This window comes from Ahaetulla prasina, chromosome 1, assembly GCF_028640845.1.
Source record: "Ahaetulla prasina isolate Xishuangbanna chromosome 1, ASM2864084v1, whole genome shotgun sequence".
Taxonomy (NCBI): Eukaryota; Metazoa; Chordata; class Lepidosauria; order Squamata; family Colubridae; genus Ahaetulla; species Ahaetulla prasina.
The window spans coordinates 273,083,680-273,111,125 of record NC_080539.1 but is presented as its reverse complement, the minus strand read 5'-3'; the positions used below and the strand labels follow the sequence as shown (position 1 = coordinate 273,111,125).

General features: G+C 39.9%; 1 protein-coding gene across 2 annotated transcripts in view; it reads left to right on the top strand.

Annotated features, from left to right (window-relative positions):
- Nucleotides 1-1,696: 1,696 nt before the first annotated feature.
- The window catches only part of IRAG1 (inositol 1,4,5-triphosphate receptor associated 1), an 87,762-nt gene continuing 62,012 nt past the window's right edge, over nt 1,697-27,446 (top strand). The window contains exons 1-3 of one of the 2 annotated variants that reach the window (XM_058159908.1): nt 1,698-1,835; nt 16,056-16,252; nt 23,069-23,222. The gene's annotated coding sequence lies outside the window, so the exon portion shown is untranslated. Of the gene's footprint in view, nt 1,836-16,055; nt 16,253-23,068; nt 23,223-27,446 lie in introns of both variants that reach the window. The other variant, XM_058159918.1, reaches the window with a different exon arrangement.

Sequence of the window (27,446 nt, the reverse complement as noted above, 5' to 3'; positions counted from 1 at the left end):
TCAAGGTACAACATTTACAACACCAATGATGGTCATAGGGTACAAATTTAACACTTAATGATACAACACTTAATGATAATCATAGGATACAATTAGCAATCAGGAACAATCAATATCAATATAAATTATAAGGATTGCCAGCAACAAAGTTACAGTCATACAGTCATAAGTGGAAAGAGATTGGTGATGGGAACGATGAGATAGTTTGACAGTGTTGAGGGAATTATTTGTTTAGCAGTGTGATGGCCTTTGGGAAAAAACTATTCTTGTGTCTAGTTGTTCTGGTGTGCAGTGCTCTATAGCGTCGTTTTGAGGGTAGGAGTTGAAACAGATTATGTCCAGGATGTCTGGTGTGGTGTCTGCAGGCAACATCAGAATTGTGTGGTGTCTGCAGGCAGCATCAAAACAGACAAGATGATAAATGGGTCACTGCAATGTGAGTTCCAACGTTTTTGTTGGATGCAGTGGATCTTGTATTGTAATGCTATATCTCAGTGGTCTCCAACCTTGGTCCCTTTAAGACTTGTGTCCTTCAACTCCCAGAGTCCCTCAGCCAGCAAAGCTCAGTTTCGGCTGAGGAACTCTGGGAGTTGAAATCCACAAGTCTTAAAGTTGCCAAGGTTGGAGACCCCTGATCTGGAAGATTGAGGATCTCCATAGACCAGAGGTGTCAAGCTCGTGACCCATGGGCCGGATGTCTCACATGCGGGCCATCCCCACCCCCAGTTTAGCGAAGGGCAGGAAAGTCACGATACATCATGTGATGATGTGAGTTTGACACCCCTGCCATAGACAGTCATGAAAAAAAGGCCATCTAGGCAAATTAGATAGTGTTAATGATGGGAAGGTATGCATCTCCAGATAGTACAATCCCAATGTAAAAATCATAAAGTTCTTTTTGTTCTTCATTAAACAGCTCAATTTGCTATTTATCCAATTTGCTTAAAAGAAAAAAATTCCAGCCATATTAACAGGATTGATGTGCTAATTTCATTTTTGATTCTGTGACATGATAAATAGTGGAAGATTTCACTATTCTGTCTAAGGCCATAAAAACTAGGAGTTTATAGCCACAAGTAACTTTGAGAGTCCAAATTTTAAAATCAGGTTTGTGCTAGGTGAGATTCATGGTATAAAAATAAACTACTGCTTGTCTCTCTTCTTATTATGTAAGATGCAAGTAGATGTAAATAGCATCCTTTTGGATATGAATTTTTAGTTTACATTTTTAAATAGGAGAATACAGTCTTAATCTGGAACTGGGTCAGAGGTTTTTCCAAAACGTGTAGGTGTAGTTAATATGTTGTTGAAAGCTTTGTTCACAAGTAGTGTGAAAAGAAGATCCCAGAAAAATGCTTTTGCTAATACATACACCTGCATTAAGAGTTAACACAATCTTGAGATTTCATCTGTTTCCTATGTGCCCATTTTAAATTTAGTTATTCAGAAATGAGTAATGTCCTCGTGTTATAAACTGTGAGAGAATGCTAATCTGCTTCTCCCCCCCACCAGCATTTCTGCTAAAATAGGGGAAAGCATTCACTTAGCTTTCTGAATAGTTTCTTAAAATGCGTTTTTAATGTTAGAAGCTTGGCTAAGTCTAGCAAGTGCTTTAGCTTTGTTAAGGGAGCCAGATGTTACACATTGACCTTAAATGGTAAAAGCTCCCAGAGTGAATAGGGGAGAGAGAGAGTGAGAGAAAGAGAGAGAGAGAGAGAGAGAGAGAGAAGCTGCTGAATGGGGAAAATTAGGAATTGCTCAGTTTTAGGTAATGGTCACTGCGAACCAAGAGTAAAGCACTTTCTTCAGCCAAGGAACCCTTTTCTACCTTAAAGGTACAGTACCACATTATTATGCTTTAGTGAAATCTTATTGTTTTGGATTTCAGTTTCCTAAGCAGGGGTATCTTGGTAAAGTACTTAGTTCACTTCCTTCTCCTGTGTTATTAAAACCATGCTCAAGAAATGTCAGCTGATGTTTAAACCAATTAATTTTATCAGTTAATTGTGATTTTATGCAAATTGTTAAGTACAGCTCTTCTTTATTTAAAATTTGAGTTGATTAACTACTATCCATTTATAAATGAGTGTAAAAATAAGCATTCTAGCACTGATGTACATCTGTATGGGTATCTATGTTACATGCTCAGTTAATAGAGTCTAGAGTCAAATTGCCTGCTGTGATGGAGTATCTACTTGACTTTGGAACCTGTCTTTTCAGAAGATGTCTCCAAAACAGTGACATTGGAATGGTGATTCTCCATTTCTTAAAAAAAAAAAAAGACATATAAGCAAACCCTGGAGATTTCTTTAAAGATTTCTAAAATTAAGTGTAAATGAACTTTTTAAAAAACCTTACTGCAGGATTGGATTTTAATTGCTTTGTAGGTAATTAAAATTTGTTTATAAATAACTCTTCTAAAGTATATTAGGTATTCTGATATCTCTGTTCAGGTTTGTTGGCTATCATGAACTGAAAGATTATGGGGATAATATATTTATACAAGCAAACCTGGGCTGTTTTAAAAGTATTGCATCATACTCTTTTATTAAAATTTGTCAAGAATTCTAACTTCTGAAAATATTTATTGCATATTTGTAACAAATGGTTGATAACCTAGCCCTTTTCAATTGCTATAACTTGTTTGAAAAATTATGTATTTTGTATGGCATTACAGCAATTTACAGCAAATATGTTGAACAGCACTGTGCTATTTCCAATAGAATACATTATTTCTGTTCCTTCTGCCTGATCTACTTTAAGAACATGTTAAGCTCCCATATCTGGCTTTCTGGTGTTCTTAATTTCTTATGTACATTTCTCCCTTAATTTACTGCTATATTGGAATGCATGCGATATTTGTTTTTCTTTCTTTTTTCCCTTATTCTTGTATATTCAAGAGTTTGAGTTAGTTGTAATCTCTAAGGATCAGAAAATAGCTTTCATAGCTGGTCTTTGAGATTCAGGGCCAAACTGTTCCTGAATACTTTTGATATGTTTGACATCATTTTCTAAACCAAAAAATGAAAGCAGGAAATGTCACACTTTAATGCTCACATTTCAACATCCCCTGCTGTTATGTATGTGAATGAGTGAGACAGAATGCAGAGCACAATAGGATTAGGAGCCTAAAGATTTACTATAAGAACTTGGTTGCCTTCATTGTATGTTACTCCTAAAAGATCACCAGGGTATCATTTTGCTTTCACGTCTCAAGGGCTGAATGATATATAATTTGAAACAAGTTTTAAATCATTAAGGAAAACAGAGGATGTTCTTAAAATTTATAGCAAGCACTACAATCAACTACAGTCTATAGCTTGTAATGCTTATATTAACGTGTAGCAGTTCAGGTGTGACATTCTAGAATGTTGAATATGAAAACTTTCAAATTGCGCTTATTTTCATGCAGGAAAACTATATTAACTTGTGAGTTTTAACAAGACCTATAGAAAGGTAACTTAATGCTTTTTAAATAGGAATAGAATAGAATAGAATAGAATTTTTATTGGCCAAGTGTGATTGGACACACAAGGAATTTGTCTTGATGCATATGCTCTCAGTGTACATAAAAGAAAAGATACGTTCATCAAGGTACAACATTTACAACACATAGTTGCTTTGGATCTTATTTTTAGGAATGTATAAGTGAGGCTGAATGATATAAACCAGCATTTTGTAGAAGAGCTCAAGTTTAAAAAAATGTCTCTTGGGCAGAAAAATACCTGAAGTTAATCATCTGTCGCCTCTAAATCATGATGTACAAACAATTCAGTTGTCTTGATAACATAGCACTCATTGATATTGTTACTGAGAAGATGTCTTGCCAGAACATGTAATGTGTGTTATCCTTTTGCCTTTATTTGTGTTTTGGCCTTCATTAGATCTTATTTCCCATTTTAAATGATACTGTTGAATGCCAGTCTTTCCTGTGAGGATAAAAGGATCTGTAGATCATTTATATATCTCCATTCAACTTTATTGACACTCTGAATGGGGGCGTTTCCGAGTCCATCCTTATTTTAAAAGGATTTTTTTCAAAGATGTGACCATTTAAAAAGTGCATACGCTTTTGCGCAAATCCTCCTCCCTATGTAAAATGTTAAATAGCCCGTTCAAGAGGAATAGCAATGAATGAGACCTAATCCACGACACAATAGTAGAATCGGCTACATGCAGGCAGTGTGAGGTTACGAAAGGGAAGAAGCTTCACTCAACTTCTGGTTCCTGATGTAATTTTAAAAAATATAATTTGTTTTTATATCCCTTTAAAAAAGTAACCACTTGTTTTTACTTCTCCCAAGTCCTTTATTTCATTCTAATTTCTCAAAAAATTTTCTTAGGGGGTAGGGATGAGGTAGAGCGGTACAGATTGTTGATAGAAGAACACGGTCATGTTCTGCTCAGGAAGCTATTACAACACAGAACTTTCAAAACAAAGTCCTAACTGAAATTTAGCACAGAAGCCTGTGCTAAAAACCATAATATGAAAGATTGAATTGAAATAAACCGATTTATGGGCACAAATTATTGATATTATCAGCTCACACCATTACACTGTATATGAGAGGAAATTAAAACTTGGATCAAATTTATTAATAACATGTTTTAAAGAATTCCTACCTATTTAGTCATCTTAATCATGTATTTTATTGTGAGGGAAAATGTTTTTTCCCCCCTGTTCAAATAAATATATAATAAAAGAAAATAGCATAGTATTTTCATAGTAAAGCAAAGTAGAAGACACAGTAAAGCAATATGTGCAGAAACATGGGATATGCTATAATGAAGCCTATGTATTCATAGTAACTATTGCGTATAGGAAATAACTATTGTTTATAATATTAACATTTGACTCTTCCATCTTTCTATTGATTATGTGCTGTCACTTTGATGTCAACTCTTAGCAGCCATACAGATATTTTTTGTTACAATCTGTTCCTAACTTAGTGCTTTAGGTTTTCCGTAGGTGCGCCCTATGGTGAGCCCAGCCATCTTGCTGTTGGTTGTCTTTTCTTCCATTTCCACTATAACTTTCTCCAGAGAGCTAGGTTTTTGTGTAATACATCCAAAATATGGTAATCTGAGTCTGGTCATCTGTGCTGTGTAAATTCCTTAAACAATAAAAATATTAAATAATATAGTTCTTTGTAAAACTGTAATACATTCAGAGGTGGGTGGCACATGAATTAATAACCGGTTCACCCCAGCACCAAAAATGTGAGCGTGGAGCCTTCTGCGCATTTGCTTTGCTCACGCGTGTGCTTGCACACATGCACACGGCTTAAAAAACACAGCTAAATAGGATGGCATAGTGCTGGTTCTCTCGAACTGGTCCGAACCAGCTGAATCCCACACCTGATATACATTATATGCTGCAATAATACAGTATAAAATAAAAATAATAGTATTTGCACATCACTATTGATTGTTCTAATTCGCATACAGTAGATTGACTCAAAAATCAGTCATGGGAAGAACTTCAACTGCATGAAACCCATATTGCTGATTAAAGTTTGGATAGCTCATTAAAATGTCAGGTGATATTTAAGGCAGAAACCGTTCCCTTAGAAACATCCCTGTTCAGACGTGGCTCTATATACTAATTCACTTCCATCTTGCACCAAACAAATGGGATCTTATTGTGCTTATTGCTGTGGCAGCTTTTAAAAGGTTTTCCTATATAGGTTTTGTAAGCTGAATAAGAGCTAGGATTTTCTTTTATAATCTTGCCAACTCAGAAGCGACACTCAGCTCTGTAAACTACGAAGCAACAATCAGTATAAACAACTCTCAGCAAATGCCAAGTACTTTTCTTTCGCTACTTCCCAATCTGTGAATAGGCCTCCACTGCAGACGTGACGTTATAGAATAGAATAGAATAGAATTTTTATTGGCCAAGTGTGATTGGACACACAAGGAATTTGTCTTGGTGCATATGCTCTCAGTGTACATAAAAGAAAAGATACGTTCATCAAGGTACAACATTTACAACACAATTGATGATCAATATATCAATATAAATCATAAGGATTGTCAGCAACAAGTTATAGTCATACAGTCATAAGTGGAAAGAGATTATTAGTAGGGAACACTAAATAAATACACAATGTTTTCTCAGAAAGAGCTTGGAAGATCTGAATTTGAGAGCAAATTGAAAATGCTACTTTGGCAGAAACTTTGGTCCAGGTGAGAATTTTCTAATGGTTTATCTCTATAGAACTGAATACTAGTCATTCTTTATTTTAATACGTAAAATATAAAAAGTAAATGATCACACTGAAGACTCTTAATGCCCCTAAAAGTTTGCAAATCATATACCCTATCTATGGACCTTCTTTAATTCCTTTCATTCACGTTTGCCTTAAAAGCCATCTTGTATCTGCTCTGAATATAAAAGTACATGCCAGTTTAACAAGCAAAAAGATGCTATAAAAAGTCTGTTGCTCTGTTTAAATGCCTCCACGGTTACTATGGCAATTACATTCTTTAACTGATGTGAGAATTGACAACAGTTCACTGCCATGCCTCTGATTACTTCAAGGAAACTAGCCCCATCCATCATATTAGGACTGTATTCTCCAAAAATCTTTTGCCTGAAATGTCATAGATTCCATTTAGGTTCAAAGTGTGAATATGTGTAAAACACAGTGAAGTTACTAGGACTTAATTATTCTTAGTCATGTCTAGGAGTGGAATATGAATTGGAGTTTTCCAGCTCCAAATAAAGAAACAGCAAAAATATATGATATCCAGATATTTCCTGAAGTACAAGAACATAAAATAGACTAAGACCACAATCACAAATGGTTATACACTTTGCGTCTTAAGTATTTATATTGGGCTTTTGCCAAACCTATGACAAAGTTGGAACCAGTGACAGACTTGTGTAGTTCTCTAGCAGTATAAGTAACCAGATATCTCAAAGTTGGGGGCTCCCGTAGCATAAACCAAGCATCTTCCCTTCTGTCCTTTTGTGACAGTTTGCTACAAGACAGAGTTGCTAACCTTTTCTCTCTTGTACATTACCAGTAGTTTCCAGAAGGTAGTTTGGAAATCAAAACTGCTTTCAGATTTTTCTTTCTTGCTCCATTGTTTGCTACTTGTGCATTCCACATCTTGAGGATTGAGATTGAGGAAAGATATCCTCAGTAATATACAAATACTACCATGTTTCCCCAGAAATAAAACCCTGTCTTATATTTTTTTGAACCCTGAAATAAGCGCTTGGACTTATTTTCGGGGAGGTTTTATTATTTTGGGGTGCGTGGAGCAAGATGGGACTCCTCTTGCCATCTTACCTGATTTCCAGCTCTATGCTTAAATGTTTTCAGGGAGGGCTTTTTTCAGGGGAGGGAGGGTTATTTTAGCACATGCGCTCAAAAGCCTGACTGGGCTTCTTATCAGGGGATGCCTTATTTTTGGGGAAACAGGGTATTTGGAGAGCAGATTGTTATATATTTGAAATGCATTGGGCCAAATGTGTTGTATGTTGTCATTGGATTTCTGTCTGTGTCTATTAGTATTCACTTGCCTTCAGTTTGCCTAGAAAATATTCTTGTTTTTCTAGAGCAAAAAACCATCCCCAATGCCCTGAGAACAAGGAATATGTGAAAAGAATAGGTTATGTAAGATAGATATGATTAGGTCTCCAGCTATTTTAAAACAAATCAAGATAACTGCAGGTGCAAATAAACACAAACGAATTTTGTCTGTGCTTGGCTAAGATCAGGTTTTGCTAGTACTTGTTTGAAAGAGCTCTAGGAACACCCAAGCTATAGTCTAGAGCAGGGGTGTCAAACTTGATTTCATTGAGGGGTGCATCAGGATTGTGTCTGACCTCGGGGGCCGGGGTGGGCATGGCCAGCTCAATGTCACTTGTGTCAGGGGAACCTGTGGTGGCCCAAGCAATCTGCCACAAAAAATGGTCTTCCAAGCTCTGTTTCTGGCTGCAACAACCTCCTGCAACCCACTGCCAGCAAAAAAATGAGCTTGGGAGGCCCTTGCGGCCTCCGTTTCTGGCTGCGATGGTCTCCGGCAACCCTCTGCTAGCAAAAATGGAGCTCTGTTTTCTCTGGCAGGGGCATTGCACGCCAATCCTTTGCTGTCTCCAGGGCCAGATCTAAGCACCCTGCGGGCCTTGAGTTTGACAACCCTGGTCTAGAGTAAAACTTGAAAATCATCATGGAAGAAGTCATTAGCAAGTCATCCATGTTATTGCCAAGAAACCTCTATGATTGTGTCTGGGGAGCTACCCAGAGTGAAGTTTAACTCAAGGGCATCTTTATATGAAGGTACTTGGCACCCTAGAAAGAACATCATTTGGTCAGGCTTCATTAAATTTTCCACACATATAAAAGCTACTCCATCAAATCGGAAGAGCTTTCTGGAATGCTGAAGAAAGCGCTAAGCACAACAAGCTGTAAATGGTACTGATAACCACTGGTGTTTGGGATAAGGCTGTTATTGCAGTGTCATATTAATCATGGCTTTTTATGTGAAACAATATGTTGTCCATCCAAAATAGAAACTGACCATATTTTGTGTGCATGAGGCATATTTAACTGTTAGATGTGATGGTGAGGCAGGGAGGCATTTTTTGCAGAACACTATGCTTCTGTGGCATCCTGTTTCCACATAAGGGCTCCCCCCCCCCCAAATAATTGCTGAATCATGGCTGATTTAAAAGTGCAGCAGGCCCAATTGGTAAAAGTTGGAGCTTTCTTTAAACAGTAAAACTGAAACATGAGAAATTTACTTTTTTTTTTTTTAATTTACATTTATATCCCGCCCTTCTCCGAAGACTCAGGGCGGCTTACAGTGTGTAAGGCAATAGTCTCATTCTATTTGTATATTTACAAAGTCAATTTATTGCCCCCCCAACAATCTGGGTCCTCATTTTACCTACCTTACAAAGGATGGAAGGCTGAGTCAACCTTGGGCCTGGTGGGACTAGAACCTGCAGTAATTGCAGGCTGCTGTGTTTTAATAACAGGCTATCTTACAGCCTGAGCCACCACGGCCCTTTCATGAGTTACTAAATGCCTTTATTGCCTGTACTCTCATTTTCTTAAAATACAAGTAATCCTCAATTTACAACAGTTCATTTAGTGACAAAGGCACTGAAAAAAGTGACTTATGACCATTTCCCACAGTTATGACCATTGCAGCATTTCTAAGGTCATGTGATCAAAATTCAGGTGCTTGGCAACTGACTCGTATTTTTGACAATTACAGGGTCCCAGGGTCATGTGATCATCTTTTGCGACCTTCTGACAAAGTCAATGGGGAAGCCCGACTCAATTACTAACTTAACAACTGCAGTGATTCACTTAACAACTGTAGCAAGAAAGGTTGTAAAATGAGGCAAAACTCACTTAACAAATGTCTCAGTAGCAACATAAATTTTAGGCTCAATTGTGGTCATAATTTAAGGACTACCTGCAGTAAGATCCAATGTATCAGAAAGGATATGTTCTATTTATTTCATGTACTTTGGGGTTCTTTCCCCCTATCAGGAACTTTGGCTTTTCTTGTCTGTCAAATACATGCTTAGATTTTTTATAAAAACTATGAGGAAGGAACAGAATGCACTGTTCTTCTTCCAATATAGATGAGCTCACATTGCTTTTAGAGTAAATAGACCCAAAAAAAAAAATGTGACTAGAATACTTTGTGAATCTTTTGTGTTGGTACAGAATGAATCAAACAATTTGCCATGCAAACAGCCCAAACTTTTTGTAAACAGGCCATTGGTCAAAGAACCTTTGGGTGAACTAGAATTAATGGTACTAAAAATAAATAAGTAATGTGGGATAACTATTTTAACATTTTCATTATAATCCCAATGGTATTCTTGAGTGTCCGGACCCATAGGCAGCTAGCCAAATTGCATATTCTTATATGGCCAGATCTCTCAAATTGTCATTTCGAGTTTTGTGTAGGCTTCCTTCTGTATAAATTAATGTACTTTTTGGCAAAGTCCTGATTTTCAAGTTAAAAAAATATTTTTAAAAATGTAAGATATGGCATTGCTTTGCTCCATCATAAATCAATAGTCATAGAGTTTATGCCTTTCTTCCTAAAAAGTACCTAGTGGAGTATTATTCAGTTCTCTACCCTGAATTTGTTTCCTTGTTTTTAGTATCAAAATTTCTAACTGGCTATTGCTATTGCTCTTAAATCCTAGGGATGTTCACTGAAGAAAGTAGACTCACTGACATAATTAGGATTTGAAGCATTTATTTATTTTATTTATATTTTATTTATTTTTGTCAAGCATGTATTTATGACAGATACATGTGTAAACATAATTATAAACACATGTAAAGGGTATGAATAAAAGAAAACATTAGGACAGGGACGGTAGGCATGCTGTGCTCTTATGCACGCCCCTTACAGACCTCTTAGGAATGGGGTGATGTCTACAGTAGACAGTCTAAGGTAAAATTTTGGGGATTTGGATTTCTGTGTCACTATATTTTTATATGCTGTGTTTCTTAAACATGTTACTGCAGTCACAGTAGTAAATTGATTTTCCAAGTTACACTGTGTTCATTTTCATCTTTTCATGAGTCTAAGAATTAATTAGGAGCAATAAAAGATGGGGTTCTTTCTGGCAACCACGAGCAACATTTTTTTAAAATGAGCAATATGGAGCCATAATAGGTATTTCTTTAATCTTTAATCATCATATTCATCTAGGTAGGTTTAATACCTAAAGCAACGATGTTGCTATAGGGTAGTGATGGCTAACGTTTTCTGGACTGAGTGCCCAAAGCATACCCAAGCCCCCAAAATGCAATCCGCCTGTGGGTCCTGAGCATGCGCACTACCCCACGCACGCATGCACCCCACAGGTGCCCTGCCCACCCACACATGCATGTGTGGCCTCCCGTATGCGCCCCATCCCCCACGCCTGTGTGGCACCTGAAGACCAGTTGGCCAGCGGGAGGCACATGCACATGTGTGGCGGAGCTGAACTGGGTGATGGCTCGTATGCCCACAGAGAGGGCGCTGTGTGCCACCTCTGGAACACGTGCCATAGATTCACCATCACGGCTATAGGACATCATATGCCAAACTCTGCTGAACACCTAATACTCATAATACCATGTTATGTCTAGGTGTATTCACCCATGTTGTATGAGTGTAGTATTATTATCCTTCTCATGTTCTCTACTACCCTTTCCTATTATTTCTTATCATTATTTTGATTATTATTACTCTATTGTTTTGCATGTACACTAACAGCTTCTGCACCGAAGAAAAATTCCTTGTGTTCCTAATCACACTTGCCCAAATAAAGTATTCTACTAAATCTATTCTGTTAACACATGTCTCAAGTCTATTGGAACGCTCATCCTATGTCTCCTTTGGCCTGTCCCTGTGTCTCCTTTGGCCAATCTTTGGAAATCATTATTGGTTGTTTCTAACAGTATTTTAAGAGAGAGTTTCCTCCTGCAACTAGTTAGGCCTGAGAAAAGTGCATGTTCTGTCTCCGTCCTCACTTTGGAGTAACGAGCTGGCCTACAGCCAGTGGTTACAAGGCTTCTATCAGTCCTGGCCGAGAAAACACAGCTGCCTGCCAAAAAGTTCAAACAGATTTCAGCTCACTTCGACATGGTTCAGCTAATTTGCTTCCCGTAGAAGTGAGAGCAGATCCAAAGCTCCTTATATATCCTGTGGGGTGGGGCTCCTGCCCCACCCTTCCCTTTGATGACGCCGCCTCTCTAATCTTCTGAAGCACGGGTCGGTCCTGGCTTGATTGGTACGATTATCAGCTGCGTCTGTAGGCGTAGCCTGAGGAAGGGAGGAATCAGGGGATGTCGGCCTCATTACGTCCTCCGACTGGCCTAGTTCTGGCTCCTGGAGCCGGGCCAAAGGAATCGGTGCTCCGGAGGTAAGCCTTACCGGCCCTTCCCCCTCACTCTCAGAGTCACTTTTGGGCATGGGGCCATGTTCAGGGGCTGGAGCCACAACAGTGCAGCTCTGAACTTTCAAGCCTTAAACTTTGCCTGCTCTTTGTGTTCAAGTACCTGTACTCAATTTTCTGTGGTTCTGAGTTCCATTCTGTTTTCCTCATATTTTGACCTTGCAGTAGGCCCGTGATGGCGAACCTATGGCACATGTGCCACAAGTGGCACACAAAGCCACCTCTGCAGGCATGCGAGCTGATGCCCAGGGCAGCTCCACTGCGCATGCCCGCGCACCTCCCGCCGGCCAGCTGATTTTTGGGTCTCTGCCGGGAGATCCACTCGCATGCACGGGGGAGGGGGGGGTTCGCGCTCGAATGCGCGGGGTGTGTGTGGTGCCCCATCACGCTCCATTTTTGGTTTTAGGCAGCTTCCAGGAGCCCTGCTAGCACCAAAATGGGGGTTGCACGGGTAGGGAGCACGGGGTGGGTGGTCGTGCGTGCATGCATGGGGTGGGGGGAGTGGGAGGGAGCGTGCATGCATGTGCAGGGGCCGGGTCTGCAGGGGGCATTGCATTATGGCTGTTGGCAAGTGCATACATGCCATCACGTGCGCGCACACGCTTTTGGCATCTGAGGGGAAAAAGGTTCACCATCACTGCAGTAGGCTATTTACTACCACTATCACTTGGAACCAGCAATATTAATGACATGAGTAGGTTGTTGATGAAATGATGTTGCCAGATGGAACAGGGGCAGAGAATTCTGACAGTGAAATCTCAAGAGATCTGTCTTTAAAAAGGCAATGTATAGTGGTCCATAAAGTACAAGCTGCCCACATCTATGATAGCTTTCTCCTATCTTGTTTTTTCTACTTCATCAACAGACAATTTTCAGATATTTTCTATGAGCCGAAGTTTCTGAATTATCTTCAGAAATAGTGTGTGGAGGGGGGATTGCAATGTACTCTATAGAAAGCCAGTGGATTTTGAAGTAGACATCTTGTGGGAAATACAACTTGAGAAGGAAAGGAAAATTGCTTTTGATTCAGCTCCTAGTGGCTTACATAGCAGTCATATAATTCTCTTGGCATGATATAGAACTAATTTGTAACAGTCTTTTCCTATATGTTTCTTCAGTTTCCAAATTCAGCCTGTAGCCTTGGGCTTCCCAGATCATTTGCCCAATCAACTATTACAGGTGGTCCTTGACTTACAAGCATTCATTTAGTGACTGTTTGAAATTACAATGGCAATGAAAAAACTGATTTATGACCTTTTTTCACACTTAAGACCATTATAGGACTCCTGCGATCCCGTGATTAAAATGTAGATGCTTGGCAACTGCAAGCATTTATGATGGTTTCAGTGTCCCAGGGTCATGGGATCACCTTTTGTAACCTTTTGGCAAGCAAAGTCAATGGGGAAACTTAACAGATTCACTTAGCAACCGTGTTACTAACTTAACAATTGCAGTGACTCACTCAACAACTATAGCAAGAAAGGTTGTGAAATGGGGCAAAACTCACTTAACAATTGTCTTGCTTAGCCACAGAAATTTGGGATCAATTGTGGTTCTAAGCTATTATTGGAATTTTCAGTAACGTTCTTTTTTCTAGAATGGTCAAGTTCATCTAGGTCAGGTTTTTCCTAAGTGGTCAGTATTGGCTCCCAAGGATCAATGGGACTATAAAAGGGATTGTTGATGCCGTCATTATTAGTCAAAGTGGGATTCATCAAATTATTTTTATGTAATGTTGGGATCTAATGAACAATTTGAAACTTCATGCAAGGATCGATGAGCTGAAGAGTTTGAGGATTCCTGATCCAAGTGAACAGTGATTTATTGTTTATGCACAAGGAGACACATTCTTATATAAGTATTCATGTGCATATCTTAAAACATTGCATCTAACATAAAAATATTTTCTTGTCAAGGAGAACGTGCCACAAAACTTAATTCTAACAACATTTAGAGTACTCGCCACTATCATGAGAAAGATAAATTGCATTGCATCACAATTCTGCCATTTCCCCCTGGACTTTGACAAATACCTGACCTTTGGACCTTTTGCCGTGATCTTAAGACTTATCTATTCCATCTTGCAGGACTGGCTTGAATTTTAATTTTTTTAGCTGATTTTATGGGTTTTAATTTTTATTAATTTTTTAGGGTTTGATTGTATTTTAAAATTGGGCCAAATTTAATAAGTTTTTTAACGTCTGTTTTTAGTATTGTATGTGTTTTTTGTTGTATTTTATTTTGGCTGTAAACTGCCCTGAGTCCTTCGGGAGAAGGGCGGTATACAAATTAAAATATTATTAAAATATTATATTATATTATTATTTTAGGCATGTATGTAGTATCATGACACACACAGAAAAGGTGTGGAGCTTGCATCAGGCTGCGGCCACCATCAGCCTAATTCCCCCATTGCTTCCCTTTATATTACTGCTTGGTTCTGATAGATTAAAAATTTGACTAATTCTGGAATTATTTTACAGATGGTATTCAAAGGGGAAGTAAGCTTTGAATATAAAGTATCAAAATTACTTTGAACATGTCATGGAGAAGGGTTAATATACACTTATGAGTCTAGCTTATAGAACAGTAATGGCTAACCTTTTCCAGACGGACTGCCCAAAGTGTGCATGCGCACATGTGTGCAAGCATGCGAACCCCCCAAATGCGATGCAAGCACAGCCCTGCGCACGGGCGCACAACCCCCCCCCCGCAACTTGCATCCAAAACATCTGCATGCAGCCCCCGCACGCCCCATACCTCCCCTTAATGCACATGTGGCCCCCCGCACATGCCCCACCCCCCCATGCATGCACACAAAGACTCAAAGACCAGATGGCCAGCGGGAAGCGTGTGTGTGTGTGTGCATGCACAGCAGAGCTGAACTGGGGCAACAGCTTGCATGCCTAAAGAGAAGGCGCTGCATGCCACCTCTGGCTCACATGCCATAGGTTCGTCATCATGGTTATAGAAGTTGATACTTGATTAAAACTGAGTTATGTTTTAAAAGGTTTTTTTGCCTTTTTTAAATTAGGAGGGTACTATTTTGCTCAAAATCAATATTCCTGCTACCGATTTGTTTTCCCTTCTTGACTTCTGGAGCCATATTTTCCTCTGGCAACGGTAATTTCAAGTTTCCAACATTACAAAGTGGTGTAAACAACTGCATTTTTAAACAATATGTAATATACAAGTGAGAATTAAATAGATCTTGCTTGTTGGGCTTCATGTATAAACTATCTTGTGTAATGACACCAGGCAGAGCATAGAACAGGGGTCAGCAACCTGAGGCTCTGGAGCCACATGCAGCTCTTTGGGCCCTCTGCTTTGGCTCCCTGTCAAGCGATCCCACCACTGGCTGGCCTTGCCCCTCGCCCTCCCCTCCCAGTCACTCTTCACCTAGCCCGAGAAGGTAAGAGTGACAGTGGGGGATGGGGAAGAGGCAAGGGCAGAGACAGAGAGATACAGAGAGAGGGGGAGAGAGAGAGAGAGACAGAGAGAAATACAGAGAGAGAGGGAGGGGGGGAAGAGGGAGGGAGGGAGGGAGGAGAGAGAGATGTCAAAAGGATTTTGTGGTTCCCAGTGGTTTTTAACAACTGGTTCTCTGTCCTAATGACTGGCTGGGTAGGCGTGGTAAGGGGAGGTCATGTGACTAGTGGAAGTGAGTGACATCAAGTTGGCCATGCCCACCCAGGTTTTGTGGCTCCTAGTGTTTTCTTTTCTGTGGGAAATGGGTCCAAATGAACTTTGAGTATTTAAGGTTGCAGATCCCTGGCATAGAACAACTTAAAGTAGTGCAAGAGCAGAAGATGTGGAGAGACCTGTCCATATAATTGCCAAGAATTGGACATGACTGAATGAAAAACACCATCATTATCCTGTATATGCAGTAGTTCATTTACATGGTGTTTCTTTGCAGTGAGATCATGAAGGGCTATTTTATTACATTATTGGCTTTTTATAAGTACTTGGTTTCTTTTTTTCCATTTTCATATGAAAGTATACAAATTAATTAGGATTTTACCATTTTCCCAGCTTTTTTAAAAATTAAAACTTCATAAACTGTATCTTAGCAGAATGGCTTGATACAAAAATATCAGTGATTTCAATCTTTCTGCAGGCTTGGTGTCTCTACTGTGTGGACTTCAGCAACCAGAATTCTCAGCAATAGCTATATCTGGTTATGGGATTGAACTGAACACATTGCCCAAGTTTGAGAAGACTGAACTGACTGTCAGTTTTACAGTGTCTGAGACTTGTCATATTCATCGTATTTACTCATCATTTAATTGCACTGTATTCTTTTCTGGAATTAATGTTAGTATTTAAATTAATATCTAAGTTAAAATTCATTTTTATAAATTTAAATATGCACCTTTAGTTAATTTTCTTTGGTGCTTTTTTTGTTTTTGCAAAATAATAGGATTAATTTAATGTATGCTGGGGCTTTGATTTATTTAACAAATTTAATGCTACAAAACTGTAATCCAACATGATAGTTTTTCCATTTTTCAGTTATGTACATTGTTTTTATATTTGTATATGCATGGTCTCTTTCTTGTACAAATAGTCCTTGACTTACTCCCAAAATTTCTGTTGCTAAGCAAGGAAGTTGTTAAATGAGTTTTGTCCCATTTTACAAGCTTTCTTGCACAGCTGTTAAGTGCATCACTGTAGTTGTTAAATTAATAACACGGCTGTTAAGTGAACCTGGTTTTTTTATTGACTTTGCTTGTCAGAAGGTGGCAAAAGGTAATCTTGACCTTGAGACACTGCAATCGTCATAAATATGAACCAATTGCCAAATTTGGATCACATTTTGATCACATGACTATGGGGATGTTACAGTGGTTTTAAGTGTGAAAAACTATCATAAGTCACTTTTTCCAGTACTGTTGTAACTTCGAACAGTCACTAAATGAATGGTTGTAAGTCTAAGATTACCTGTTTGTAGAAAAAACATTCCATGTGATACCAGATCATATGATGGGCTCAGATCTCTTCATTTTATCCTTCAAACAATTGTTGTGGTACAAATTATTTAACTTTGGTATGCCTTGAAAAGAAAGGGAAGATATAATGAATAACCTCTTCAGATATCTATTTTGACCAGAGGTGGGTTTCAGCAGGTTCTAACCAGTTCTGGAGAACTGGTAGCGGAAATTTTGAGTAGTTCGGAGAACCGGTAGTAAAAATTCTGACTGGCCTTGCCCCCATCTATTCTCTGCCCCCCAAGTCCTAGCTGATCAGGAGGAAATGGGGATTTTGCAGTATTCTTCTCCTGGATTGGGGAAGGAATGGAAATTTTACAGTATCCTTCCCCTGCCACGCCCATCAAGCCACACCACCAAGTTATGCCACGCTCACCAAGCCACACCCACAGAACCGGTAGTAAAAAATTTGAAACCCATCACTGATTTTGACCAATGCTGTTCTGGTGTCCAATCCTTTTGACTGTAAATTCAGCACCTCTCTTTGAATGATAGTGGTGACTGATTTCTAGTGTGGTAACTTTTAATGTACACCCTCACATCTAAGTCTATAAACGGAGGTTGAATTGGGAGCCATTTTTTCTTGAGATTTCACATGTAAACAGAAGATTTAAGCACAAGAGTGAGAAATAAGGAACTATTTCTAATGTGGTAAATAATTTCAATCATTCAAGTCCAGAGTTACATTATTAAATGGCTTTATTAATGTATCCTGCCCCTAGGGATACTCAAGAAGAATCTATTGAGAGCTGCATGGTCGGTGATAGCAAGTAGAGAATGGAGACACCTATTTTCTAATCTATATTCAGGAAGATATTGGATAAAAGGAACTTGATACTTGAATTACAGCTAATCGATGAGTTAAGGGAACTGTCTACATGTAATGTATTACTGTAAGTTTTGGCGGGAGTTTTAGGCGGGAAGTATCTCGTTTCTGATTGGATACAGCCTCTGGCTGAAGTGTATATAAGGAGAGGTTTTTCTCCAGAGTTTTGCTGGGTCACACTATATTAAAGAGCTGTTGTCACTAACCTGGTCTCCTGCCTCGTCAATACCCAAACCTAACATTGGCGACGAAGGTGGGATATTGAGGCAGAGCACCAGAACAGAGCTGAACTCACTACGAGAATCAAACCCAGCAAGGTGACGGCGAATGCAGCGATGACCGGCTACACGCCACCCACTCCGTTTGACCCTGCCCAGGAGACATGGGGAATATATATGACCCGTTTCGAAAGTTTCCTGGAGGCAAACGAGCTACAGGGAGTCTCCGACAACCGCAAACGGGCTTACTTCATAAGCCACTGTGGGTCCGCAGTCATCGCCGTCGCAGAAGCCTAGCGGAGCCAACACCGCTACACTCCGTATCGTGGCAGACCCTTCAGACCCTCCTGAAGAATCACTACGCACCAGCCCCGCCCAAATACGTTCGACGGTACGAGTTTGGGGAGCGCAGGCAACAAGAAGGCGAGTCTATCAGCGACTACATGGCAGCCCTGAGACAAGCCTCCAAGCATTGCGAGTACCGCGATCTGGACGAAGAGCTGCTGGAACAACTTATACGGGGGGTCAGAGACATCCGTTTGAGGAGACGGTTGCTAGCCAAGAGCAACCTGACATTGGCAAACGCTCTGGACGAAGCCAGAGCCCATGAGATGTCCAACCATGCAGCAGACACCTTACAAAAGCGACTCACGCCGATGGCGGGCGCAAAGCCGAGCACAGTCCACCACGAAGAAACCTATCGTGAGTCAACCAGCGAAGAGGAGGAAGAAGTCCACTACACCGGAAAATCGACAAAGGAAGACCCGGAGGAATGCGGAAGTTGCGGGGGGCGACATCAGCGCCAAAGATGTAAGTTCAGGGACGCCATTTGCCGGCGGTGTGAAAGGAAGGGGCACCTGGCTCAAGTCTGCCGAGCACCCCAACCTTCCCGCCGAAAATTCAAATCGTCCAATCAGAGCGGCTCTGAGTCAGAGATGCAAACCCCACATTCCGCCGAAATTTCAAACCAGCCAATCAGAGCGCGAGATCGGCGAGGCGACCCGCGATTGGCCAGGAAAGAAAGAGCGCGAAGTCAAACCGAATGACTGTTACCATAGACCACGCAGCTACCCGCATCGAAGAAAAGATCTTCACAAACCCGACAATTGAAGGCGTGCGTGCCGACTGGAAGTAGACACAGGATCAGCTATCACAATCATGTCCTGGGACACTTTTGTGAAAGCCTTGCCGACATCGCAAAGCGCAAGCTACAGAAACAACGGCTCCGGTGCAGGATTACCAGGGCAACCGCATCCCTGTTCGAGGGACAACGACCGTCGAGGTCAAGTCACGGGACATACGAAAAGACCCTGCCCATCACGTTAGTCGAGGGAACCTTGCCAAGCTTGCTGGGGCTAGACTGGTTCAGGCGTTGGGAATGGGGTGACTGGCGTCCACGAGCGGATGCAACCTGCAAAACGCCCTAATGGAGGAATTCGCAGACGATTCGAGGACCGTTTAGGCAAGTACAAGGGACCCCTATCTCCTTCAATTTAGACCCCAAATAGCTCCCATTAGGTTAAAGGCAAGGAGGGTTCCTTTGCACTCAAACCTAAAATCGACAAAGAGTTAGATAAATTAGTCAGCCAGGGATACTAGTGCCAGTTGACCATGCCAAATGGGAGACGCCAATCGTCACCCTATAAAACCAGACGGGTCCATAAGAATTTGCGCTGATTACAAGGCTACCTTGAACAAAGCATTGCAAAAGAGCGCCTACCCAGTTCCAGTAGTGCAACACTTATTGCACTCACTAGGGCACGGACAAGTTTTCGCCAAATTAGACTTGGCACAAGCGTACCAACAGCTACCCGTAGATGCTAGCACAGCTGAAGCCCAGACCATTGTAACGCACCGGGTGCCTTTAAGTGCACCCGGTTACAGTTCGGGTGAGTGTGGCCCCGGGCTATTCCAAAATTTGATGGGCGGCTCCTACAAGGGTTACCGGAGTCGTACCCTATTTCGATGATGTGTTGGTATCAGGGAAGATTTAAGAGAACTGGGAAGCGATTAAGGAAAGTTTTGGCCATTTTAGGTCGGCAGGATTAAAAGTCAAAGCAAGCAAGTGTCAGATAGGGGTCGAATCTGTTGAATTTTGGGCTATAGAATAGACAAAAAGGGATTCACCCACTGAGAGCAAAGTCAAGGCGATAAAGAGAGCCCCAGCACCCAAAAACAAGACAGAACTCCAGGCTTTCCTGGGTCTGGTAAACTTTACGCCGTGTTTTTAAAAGACAAGGCAACCGTTGCTGAACCGCTGCATAAATTGCTTGGAAAAACACTGTTTGGTCGTGGGGAAGTCAGAGAATAGGGCATTTGAGGCAGTAAAAGTTTGCTATCAAGCGATAGCCTGTTAATACAATACAACAACAGACTGCCGTTAGTATTGGTTTGTGATCGTCCCCTATGGAGTAGGAGCTGTACTTAGCCACAGACTCCCAAACGGCACTGAAGCCCCTATAGCGTTCTATTCACGAACGATGTCCCGGCTGAGAGGAATTACAGCCAGCTAGATAGGAGGCTCTCGCAATAGTGTCAGGGTGAAAAATTTCACGAATACGTTTTGGGAGAGACTTTGAAATTATCACTGACCACAGACCGCTATTGGGATTACTGGCTGGCGACCGCCCAACGCCAGTGGCACTCTCACCTAGACTGACCAGATGGACTATTTTTCTGGCCGCCTACTCCTACAAACTGCAGCATCGACCTGGAAAGAGCTGGGGCATGCGGACGCATTGAGCAGATGCCCATTGCCGGGAAATCGAGGACCCTACCCGGGCACCCCGTTCTACTAATTGACTCTTGGGACTCTGGCCCAGTCACATCGCAGGAAGTGGCTCGGGCCTCCTACCGGACGTTGTTTTAAGAACTGTAATCGGTTGGGTTCAAGGGATGGCCCGCTGTGCGGGCGACCGTTTAGAGAGTTTGTAAAGAAAAAGGGAATTGTCTGTGCAAGGGGTGCCTGCTCTGGGGGATAGGGTGGTAGTTCCAGAGAAGCTGAGAAAAAGTCCTGGAACTACTGCATGAGGGTCACCCAGGAATTGTAAGGATGAAGGGCTAGCCAGGAGCTATGTCTGGTGGCCCCTAATGGACAGGGAAATCAGTGACAGGGTTGGCCGATGCCAGGTATGTCAGGAATCCAGACCACTACCACCCACGGCCCCAGTGTTGGAGTGGGAGAAACCCCAAGGCCCTTGGTCCCGCATACACATTGATTTTGCCGGCCCTTCCACGGCCAAACATTTCTAATTGTGGTGGATGCATTCTCCAAATGGCTGGAGATCATCCTAATGAAATCCACAACCGCTGGAGCTGTCATTGCAGCACTAAAACACCTTTTCGCCACGCACGGGCTACCGGACACCCTCGTGTCCGATAACGCCCACAGTTCACCGCAGCATTATTTGAAGGGTACCTGGCTGAAGAGGGCATCCGACATGCCCTCTCAGCGCCGTTCCACCCTGCGTCGAACGGCCTTGCTGAACGCTTTGTTCGGAGTGCGAAGAAGCGCTATCACGAAGCGGCCCGGCGATTGGCAGGCACAGATCGACGCATTCCTAACCGTCCAACACAGGACCCCTGTGTGGCCACCGCCGCAGCCCAGCCGAGCTATTAATGGGCGGAAGCTACGGTGCCCGCTAGACCGGCTACACCAACTACGTGCAGGACGGGTTCAAAACAAAACCAGATAGAATCCGAGAATTAAACATAGGAGACTCAGTGTGGGCACATAATTACAGCGACGGCCCAAGCTGGAAGAGGGGATAGTCATAGACAAACGGGCCCCAAATCTTATCTAGTGGAAATAGGCGATGGCAGAGTTTGGAGGCGCCACATAGATCAATTAAGAAACAGATTGAGCGATAAGGCAGAATTAGGCGAGACCAGCCCTGACTATGATTTAATTAACCCCACAGCTGACTGGAGCCGAGAACAAACAGAAAGCGAGAACCAAACAGAGACTTATCTGAGTCAGGCGAGGTCCAGCGACACCCTCCGGTCCCTCTAGAGGACAGCAGGTCCGAGCCGGCGAATAATCCAGGGCCGGATGGCCGGGAGGAGGAGCTCAGAGGAACGAAAAGTCCCTCCGCAAGCTCGACTCAACTCCAGAAAGTGAACTGCGAGGTCCGGGAGAGTCAGGAGACGCCCACGTACCTGCAGGACTACGTAGAGAAGTAATATGCAAATATTGGCAAAGTGCCTTCTGGGAGGGAAGGAGTGTAATGTATTACTGTAAGTTTTGGCGGGAGTTTTAGGCGGGAAATATCTCGCTTCTGATTGGATGCAGCCTCAGGCTGAAGTGTATATAAGGAGAGGTTTTTCTCCAGAGTTTTGCTGGGTCACACTATATTAAAGAGCTGTTGTCACTAACCTGGTCTCCTGCCTCGTCAATACCCAAACCTAACACTACAGAAAGTAGATAATTCTATGAAGACTAATAGATAGTACTAGGAATAGGTGTGATGATGATGATGATGTACCAAAGAATATCCAGATAAATCAGTTGGGTGGGTAACTAGTTTGGAGAAGGGAATACTTCACCAATGGGCTATTTTCGCAATCAAAGCTTTGAATTAATTAACATGCAGGTAACTTTGTAGTTAGCTGGCAAGGTAGGTGTTCTGGCTCATCTGTGGATTTAATCAATTGTAAAGGTACATAATTTATTTTAAGTTAAAAATGGCATAATAGCTGGAAGAATAAACATTATTAACTAGTATAATTTGTTCCCTGAAACTTATTTTTTACTGGTGATCCTTGATTTATGACCGCAATTGGGACTCCCTCCATCCATAGATCAAAAATACAAGCAAACTTTTCCGACTTTTAAAATAGGGTCTGAACTTATTTTCAGAATTAGTTATTCCTTAAAATAATCTTCCCTCCCTCTCCCTCTCTAAATAAGCTTCAGCTTGCTGTTTATCCGATATGTCAGGTTGCATTACACTGGATTTAACATGTACTTTTAAAATAAGCTGTAATGGAATTTTTTTGTTAGTGCAACTTTAAGCTTTACAGCAAAAGCATTTGCAAATTACATAATGTGGTGTTGCCTCCTAGTTTCTGATCTTCAGATATTATGTGTTAATCATAGATGCACTGAATTTAGAATACATTTCAACTCAGAAGAGATGCTGTTGGACGTTTCCTAATCGGTTCTTCTTGGGTTAAAGATGGGAATTCAAAGAAAATCTCTTAAACAGCAAATGGCATGCCTCTAAAACTGAGTATGGGAAGAACAAAGCAAGGTAAAGTAAACCTATTCTTTTGCATAAGGACTGTCTTTATAAAATGTCTTGTAAAATACTTTTTCAATAAATCCTTTATTAGATGGAGCTGCTAATGCCCTTAAAAGTTGTTTAATTTAAAGGAGTTATTAAACTTACTAGAATTTCTCATTAAGTAATATTTTAAAAGAAATGGAAAGGAGAAAAAGCAAGGATGAAATGAGCTGTCGATTTAGCAAAGTAAGCCAGTGAACTTTTGAAAAACAAAATAAGCTAGTATGACAAATGTAAAGAGGCATCATATTTTCCTATCTTTCTGTTTTTTCTTAAAGTATGTTGTGAATCTGGAACATTGAATGTAACCCTAACAAAGTTCCTATGGTAACTAATTATGCAACCAAATGTTGACTGTTAGATAAAAATATGTATATTTAGATTCTATTGCCACAGTAAATTGGCCATGTTTTAAAAAAAATAATTAATGGAGCCTCTCTATTCTGAGGAAAGTATTTACACCTGTGCTTTTGTCTATTTTAATTGGCAGTGCAAATATACACTTAAAAATTGTTTGAATATTGGTATTGCCAATTTTTGATGGTATGTGGGAATGACTTTGGGCGGGGGGGAGATGCTACCTAGGGAACAGTCAGATAAAAGAGGGTGCAGCCACAAAAGCATAATGGGCAGAGAAGAAACTTCCTAATTTGTTAAGCTACAAAAAGAGACGGTGGAAGATTTGTACTTTCAGACTTGCAAGATTCTGTTAATATAGTCTTGCAGTAAAGTAGAATTGGTTCATCTGGTCAGGTTTTCTTTCTGGTCTACTTCAGAAGGCTGACATAATTAGACATAAGGACATTCACTGCCATTTGTTCATTTAAATTCAAAACCTTTGTGAATAAACTGAATGTTAATAAACTGAATACATTTATTATTTTTTATTTATTTTATTTTGTCAAGCATATATTAGATAACATATATAAGTATAGACATAATTCATGAGATGGATACAAATAAAAGGGAACATTGGTGATTCACATTCAAATTGCATATTATATATATATATGCAAATTGGAAGTGAATAATATTAAAACAAACCAAATTGTCAGAATTAGGTTTACAAATTCAATAGATACTGAGGTGTAATAATTATTAAGTCTGTAACTCATCACATCTTGTTTATTTTTTATTTATTATAGCCATCTAAGTCCAATGGATTCTGGTTCAGAAAATCTTTGTTTAGTCTACATTAATTTTTATTAGCTTTAACTGTAGATCTGTTCCTGACTGAACAATAGTCAGCAGGATATGGAGAAATGAAATTTTACAGGTGATCAAAATTATAGATTGTCAGTATAAGGAAATTTGTAAAGTTGGTAAGACTTAACACCTTGATAATGCCTTCTAGTTGTAAAACTTCCAAAATTCATGTTGGTTGTTATCACTGGGATTTCTAGAGGTGGTAGACCTAACACATAGAGCACTGGTTGAGAGAAGGCTTTTTCTAAGCTTTTTCAGTAAAATTTAGAGAACAGTACAAAAAAACCCCATCCAGGCAGATTTATGTTCCATTGCCAATTGAAAAGTAAACCTCCCAACCTTTTGAATTATTCTTATAGGTCACTAAGGACACGGAACAGATTTAACCACTTCCCTAATGGTGTCCTCAAATGCACCCACATAACTTTTTCCTGTTTAAATCACTAGGGTTCATTTCAACTGAGAAATAGTAAAATAATAGTAGAAATCAAATTAAGGATAAATGTGCCCATCTTCTATAAACTAAATGCTCCGGTAACAAGGATGCTATTGAAAAAGAGTGTTGTCCTGCCTTCTGAAGACAGCACCAAAATTCTAGAGGAAATTTGTCTGTTTTAGAATGAGGTGATAATGCAGTGTTTGATCAGGGGATTTGCTCCTCATTATTATCTTCACCCAAAATCCAAAAAAAGAATCTCATACCCAGCATTCACAATGTCATATTAACTATGCTCAGTACTCCAACAAGCTAATTAGCACTCCCTCTGGCTAACTAAAAGAGAGCACAAACATCAGCATCCAGGCAATATCCTCCCCCTCATTGCTGCCCCGCGTCATTTGTTTCTGCAGCAAGGAAACAAACAATAGGAAACTTGGGATTTGCAAAGCCACCCCATGCTGAAGTGATAGCAAAGTTTTCCTAGCGCTCTGATGTCACCACTAAGCAAAGAGAACCAGGGAAGCAAGATGAAGTCAGAGTTCTTGCCTACAATTTGGATATGTTTTTTTTGCCATTTGTTTGGGTTGCATAGGATCACCCGTGGAAATTTTGATATGGTGAAGATCCAACTGAGACTCACTTGACAAGATCTGCATATTGTCCCAAAGCCTTTATTTAAGAAAGATATCCAGTTTATTGAGGAACCAGTGAAGAAAATACAGAGGGTTTTTTTAACGTATGAATGGTTAAGGAGACCACAAATAAGAGAATAGAAACAGAATATTTCCAAGCAATTTGATTTTAGAAATAGCTTTACTTTTTTATGAAAAGTGTACACAATCTGGGATTTTTTTACATTGCAATTCTGTAAATCAGTCAAAATATAAACTTGATCAATAATGTAAATGAAAGTTTATTTATTTATTTTATTTGTTTGTCAAACATGTACAAGATAACAAGTATAAATATGAACATAAATATGAACAAAGGAAGTAAATACAGATAAATGAGGACAGTAAGACACGGACAGTAGACACGCAGGTGTGCTTATGCATGCTCCCTTTATGGACCTCTTAAGAATGGGGTGAGGTCCATGGTAGACAGTTGGATCCAGAGATTGTGAGGTGTTCTTAACGTACTTGGCACAAATGGGACAGTAAGGAATTTTTTTTTAAATTATTTTAAAAATCATTCAGTTCTTGCTTGCATCTGGCCATGCTAACAAATAAAATTAAATTATAAATTTACGGTAGTTAGAAAAAGATAATTCAACTACTGGAAGCTTTTTTTTTTAAAAGCACGTGATATATAACTGTTTAATTATACAGTTCAGGACTTGAAGTTTAAATCAAAGAATTTAAGTAGGAATTGTCACTCAAGAAATTATTAAACAACGTTTAATATAGTATACTGATCAGAACAAATAAGAAAAGATCTGAATGTTAATTTCATATTGCAATCTCTAGGATTCCAATTTAAAATAACCATACAATAATAAAACTTACCACAATCTCATGAAAAGGACAAATTCAGGGAGAGCTCAATAAGAATGTTGTAATCTTGAGGAATTTGGCGTTCTCTTGAAATTTCAGTAATTTTTTTGGGGGGAGGTGTCTCAACTTTGCTCAAGATCACAGTGTGGTTCTCATGACATTGTTTTAAAAGCTGTGCAAGAATTCAAGAACTAGGGATAGTGATAAAGACAACATGAAGAACAGATTAAACAGAAGAATTATTCACTTTGATACTTAATCAGAACTGAATTGAATTTAGAGCTCCTTCAGATACATCTAACTATTTCAGTACTCTAAGTTAATTCATTTTGCTGTTGATACAGTACAGAATCAGAAACTTTCCATAAACATATTAGAAATTCTGAATTTAATTTACAACTGTTTTTGTGATGGAAGAGGCAATTGTGAGAAAACCCAAGATATAAGCACCCTTCTCCAGATAACAAACAGCAGATCTAAAAGAATATTCTGTGGGACTGAAAGAGTATTAGATGGTTTGATATCCATTAAGAGATATAGGATGTTCTGTTGGTTTTTTTCTGTTTTGGTAAAGTGAGTAGGCAGAGCTACATTGTGAATATAATTGGGAATTATAATATGGTAATGTAATATTAGAATGTTTATATTAATTGCAAGATTATGAATATCCTAAACATTTCTGAAAACTGTTCAGGGAATTTGTTTTACAAAATAGATAAATGTAAGTAGATGAGTTGATTAGGTAAGGGTAATAAATTCAGTAAAAAAATATACCCAAATATATTATATTTTTCAAGTGACTGATCACTGAACCAAGGAATAAAATTATAATTGAGGTTAAAAAGGTGAAATAAAGGAGCTAAAATGACATTGCTAGACACAACTGAAAAAGGGGAAGGATACAGTTTTATTGTGTCCATTTGGAACACATTTGGTATAATACCAAATAGCCTCTTCCCTTCCACATAAAATTCTAATAAACATGTTTCTAGCAATACCACTCCCCTAAAAATAGAGAGACATGCACTCCATGTATTTGGCCAAAAGTACTTT